The sequence below is a fragment of the Daucus carota genome, chromosome 5 (genome assembly GCF_001625215.2).
Source record: "Daucus carota subsp. sativus chromosome 5, DH1 v3.0, whole genome shotgun sequence".
Classification (NCBI taxonomy): domain Eukaryota; kingdom Viridiplantae; phylum Streptophyta; class Magnoliopsida; order Apiales; family Apiaceae; genus Daucus; species Daucus carota.
In genome coordinates, this window is record NC_030385.2 from 43,316,229 (window position 1) to 43,322,228 (window position 6,000).

Here is a 6,000-nt window from a genome sequence, read left to right on the forward strand (position 1 = left end):
ATTTAAAAACTGATCTTCTACAATTAACGCGGGAGATATATATACAAAAATATAATATTATTATATATAATTATTAATAAATAATTGATGATATTTTTCAACCAAAATACATTAACATTATTTTTAAATACTCTAATGGTCTCACCTTAAAATAATATTATAAATCTATACTATATATATTAAAACGACTATAATTATATGCATATACTTAAAACAATTATAGTATATGATCGTAGATGTGTTTGTAGCTCTTGTACAACAATATTTAATATATTTTTTTTAAAAAAAACTTAAATATATTTTTAAACAATTATAATTGTAGGATTATATATTACATACGTACAGTATATAGTTTGGTGATCCCTATACAACACATTCTCTGTTTCTATTGAAGTATTATATAATTTTTATATGTACGTCAATACATATAGTGTATCTTTATGCTCAAATATGTATTTTTGAAATAATTATATTATATATTATATAACCGTTGGATTTAATCATATTGGTTCAAATCTTTGAACGACAATATTTCATATCTATCCAAAAATTTTGTGATCTCGGTGTGCAACATAATTAAAATTATGTTTCAATTTGAATTTTGAATTATATAACCGTTGACAACAACATGATTTCTATTGAAAACATATAGGAACTAACACATACAATATAACGGCTATAATATATCCACAACGGATATAAAATTTTACGCATGGTATAACGGCTATAAATTGAACATCTATATAAATATCAAAATGTACCCATCATAAAACCCAACACATAATTCGTCTTTCACAAATCTTTTCTAGTTTATTCATCAATTCAGATAAAAAATTGTAGGTGCTCTAGAATGAAGGTAATCTACAGATTCATTTTAGTTTGTGTGTGTATTTCATTCTTGTAAATATTTTTCCTTACTTATTGTTAATGATGATATTGTTATTACCGCAGGGCTATTCGGAAATTGTTCCTTTTGTTCAAGAATCAGAATCTTTAATGTATTTCCCGGATAAAGTGATCAGAAAAGATAACGGTATGCTTCTTATAAAGCCCGACAAAGATTATTTCAAGATCTCTGATAACTGGAAAAATTGTTGTATGGGTGTGTTTCAGAATAAAGCTCCTGTGAATTTCAATATTATTAAGGATGCTTTACTTCAGAAATATCATCGTATCGGCCTTCTTGATGTGTTTTCTCATCCATTGGGCTTTCTAGTCCTCAAATTTAATTCCAAAGAGGAGGTGTTTAATGTAATTGATTGTAGTCCTTTGTCTATCAATGGGGAAAAAATACATGTACACAAGTGGTGGGAACGTTATCAAACTAACTATCCTCTTGCTAAAGAGAAAGTTTGGATTGAAATTTCAAACATTCCTTTCTCTTATTGGTCTGTTGAAGGCTTGTGCCTTATTACGAGTGCAATTGGCAAACCGATCTATTTCGATAAAGAAACATTTATGAATGCTACCAAGAAGACTCCCTCTGACAAGGCACTCATTTATGTGGAAATCATGATGGGAGCTGCTCGTCCGTCTGTTATAATGACTTCGCTTCCGGGTCATGCAGATAAAAACGCAGCCATGATTAATGTGGCTTACATACAAACTTCGAAATATTGTTTGATGTGTCTTTCAGTTGACCATACAACCGATAGATGTGAGCATGTGCGGGAGTTAGCTCCTGGTACTTACACTCCGAATCAAAAAGGGGAGGATATATTGAAAATGGTTGCAGGTTATCGGTCTGATTCAAAGGAAGACTCAACAGCGGGTGATTTAAAAAAACCAAAATCACTCGAGAAAGATGAGGAACTTGCGGTAAAATCTATGCCGCTGATTCATACTACTGTTGGTGCTGGGCGTGATAATTGTGTGCACGATTCTGTCTTCCAAAGTAATAATAATACTGATTGTTCTAAGAATGGTTTAGCTATCTCATCACATACGGAACAAGTTCAACCCAATCATAACACAGAGCGGGTTGTTGATGAAGGTCCACCCCAGGAACTTGTTGTTGAACAAATAGCATCAAGAGGTGAAAAACGAGGCAGGGGAGGGCCGCGCAAAAAGCCCTTGAAGCAAGTGGAAGAAAGTCATGTGCAAACCTTGTCTATCTCCCATGGTGGGGATGTTGCTGCTGTCCAGAAATCAATCGACGCACCAAAAGTGGCACTTAATAGTGTAAATCACAAAAGGGGAAGGCCACCAAAGAATCAAGGCACAAATATTTCTACTCCCCAAAGATTAGTTGTTGCTTCACAAATGACAGATAAAAATGCAAAACGAGGCAGGGGACGGCCGCGTAAGAAGCCCTTGGAGCATGTGGGAGGAAATTATATGCAAAACTTGTCTATTTCCCATGATCGGGAGGTTGCTGCTGCTCAAGGATCGATTGATGCATCGCAAGTGGCACTGAGGCCACGAAAAAATCAAGACGCAAATATTTCTACTCCCAAAAAATCGGTTGTTGCTTCACAAGTGGCACCCAAGAGTGCAAAACGAGGCAGGGGAAGACCACCAAAGAGTGCAAAACGAGGCAGGGGAAGGCCACCAAAAAATCTAAGCACAGATATTACTTCTCCGTAAAGATTAACTGAAACTCCACAAATGCTGCCCAGGAGTGCAGAGAGGGCATGAAATGGACAAACAAACAACCGGAATTGACGTATGTAATGAAAACAAACGATGAGCAAATCTTTAACTTATTTTTAAATAAACTTGTAGTATGAGGTACCAGTTGGATGAAGTAATTGCTAAGTTTTAGTAGTTGTTTTAGATCTAGTTTATTTCGGTCTATGGTGTTTAGTCTCATTACAGTTTATGTCAGTCTGGTTAATTCCCTTATTGTCAAAGTATTCATATAAACTGAGATGTTTTGCTATTCTTTTGATTAATAAAATATTTATTTTTAGAAAAAGTAACTTAGGAATGTCCTTGTTATTTTATATAATTGTATTAATTTTCAGAGTTTGAAATTTATTACAGTTTTTAGCATATTTAAATCAGTTTTGCAATTATTTGTATGATGAAATATATGATGAGTTAAATATTGTGAGTTCATGTTGTGATGTTAGAAATTTGAAGTAAGTGATTTTTATGATGCACGTACCAAAAAATGTGGGGACATGATCATTGATTTAAAATGAAAGTGGGTACTCCTTGAAGGTTTTCCCTTTCAATATTTTAGAAAATAAGATCAAACTACTTTTTGTCACAAAAGTGGAGACAATTATAAATGAGTAGTGAAGAAAACTCTCGGAGAGTGAAACTAAAAATTGAAGTGCGAAAACAAGAATATATATATATATATATGTGTGTGTGTGTGTGTGTGTGTGTGTGTGTGTGTGTGTGTGTTGATGAATATATTTGCGTGTTTATGATTATTTTTCTTAAATTTTGGTTAAAAGATATTTACCCTAACAAAATATATTTGTCTTGCTTGATACCACTTAAAAATGAATATTCACACATTATTTTATTTTCCATGATCGTTTCGGGATTTTAATTTTATCGCAATCTATTTATTAATTTTAAAAGTTTGAGAGTTAGCTATAAGATATTTATGCTAATTTAAATGATTTGAATAAAACCCCATCCAAATTAGTGAAGAAAATGTTACATCGAGTCGTCAAATCTGTATCGGTAACCAATTTGATACTTAACACATATAAATATTATTTTATTTTATTTAAAATACATTATAAATTAAAAAAAATTGAATTTTGAATTACATAACCGTTGGAATGGCTTGTTATTAAAAAAAACACAAAAGTTACAAACATATTTTAGCATTATCATTAATAAAGAATTCAAATTTTGAATTACATATTGCACACATATTTTACGGTTATAATTCTACAGGACACGTATAAAATTTTGTATAATTAAATATATATAACTCGCATATATTCAATGTCACCAATTTCAAATGTCAAATTTGTGTAAAATATCATCGGACACTTTTCCAAAGCGGAAAGATTATGCTTGCTCAGAGAGGAGGTATTCAACATGTTTAAATTTTTATATATCTCAATCTTTTATATAAATATTTTATCTGTACTAATAGTTGGTAGTTAATTTTGTGATATCAGAATTTAATAAATGTGAAATTTGTTACTATACTCACGATGAGCTCATTTAAAAATATTTCTGATGCGAAAAATAACTTATTTTTCTTGAACAAAAGATGAAAAAATTAAGAAAAGATGAAAGCAGTTGACCCCGAGGATGATCATCTGTTGAAAAAATTAAAGAAAAATTAAGTAAAATTAAGCCAGCAATGAAATGTTGGTAGACAAGAAAAAGGAAAATTAAAATGCAAATTAAACCATATGCAATATTAATGTCATTGCATTGTGGTTGTTCTCTTTGTCTTTCATATTTTATTTTTTTTGACGAAAAGTGAAGAATTTAATAAATAACTGAAACTCAGCCGATACAAACACTCGAACTGTCAATTACAACCTGATTAAGAAACAAAAAACGAGCTAAACATATAGCTGTTTTGTGTTCAGATCGCTTAACAAATAGAATATTTAAATTCTTTAAACTAAAAAGTATTACAGTCAAATCTCGAACAATCCAACCTACATCAGTTTTGAACATAGTAGCATCGCAATTGACCTTCACATAAGCAGCGGCATCTGTAGCCCAATGTTCAGAATTATCAGTTAAATCAACCGATATTGGATCAACAAATGACCCCAAAAGATGAACAATTTTATGTCGTGAAAGGTGAGCTCTTACGATATTCACCATCGTGCCATATCTGATACAAGCCTTACGGATTACCTAAAATATCATGTAACTCCTTCTTAGAAACATTACCGAGACCCATAACAAAACACACAGAAACATCAAAACAGACACAAACATCCCAAAAAGATGGGCACGACCTTGATGACAAGGTACTCAACAAGAACTCACATTAAAGGATTAGATCTTGGTTTTATTGAAAAAACTAATAAATATTAGAGAAGATGGAAGAACAAAGATGATTAATCAATAGGGGGATGAAAGATAAAGAGCCGAGAAGTGGAGGTTAAAACTTGGAGTCGACTATCAAAACTGCAAACCCTAATTTTGGAGTCGTGTCTTTCGTATTTTAAGAAGACACGTCATGTGTCACCCAACTTTAAGCCTGAATTTTTTTTGGTTGAAGTATATGAAATTTAATATTCTAATATTTCCAATGTGGGAGATTTAAATAAAGCTGAATTGATATCTACCGAAACAATACTCGATCTTTACTTAAATGGCTAATATAATATTTTATTTCAAATATTATTATATGGGTTGAAAATTATAATCAATATCAATCAATATATACTTATATAAAGGAGAAGCGAAGGGCGTGTATGTGGCGCCTCTCACATCGCTCCGTTCTATTTTTCTAATTTTTTGAAATTTTTGGATGAAAAATATCAAAAATTAGAACTACCTTTTTTAGTTTCGGGTATATTGGAAGCAAGTTTCAGAATCTGATTTTGTTTCAGATTATTTATGGAATATAATAATCTAAAATTTTTAATCTGATTTTGTTTCAGATTATTTAATTATAGGAAAGAGTAGCATACAAGTCTCTCGTCACCTATAAATACCCCTATAGATTGTAGGCTTTTGAATCATCTAAACAGTAAACACAACCTCCTCTCTCTCAATACCACAACTCTACCTCTCCCTGGTGATAGTTCTCTTGCTTGATTTCTAACTCTCGATGGTATCGTTCTTCTGCAACGATAAGTGAAGGCAATTTATATATTGTTAAAAAAATAAAGGTTGTTGCAAGCAAAGATAGTTATAGATCGCTACGTGGAAGTCGACAAATTGAAATAAGGGAAAAGAATATAGTCTTGACATGATATTGATGGATGATATCAAAATTAACTATTAGTGATGTATGTTTGTGGTTATTCTTTTATAATATTTGTTTTGTTCATCGGACATGTTTGTTGTTGTTATTTTTATATGATTTACTTTGTATACAAGAAAATATGGTGG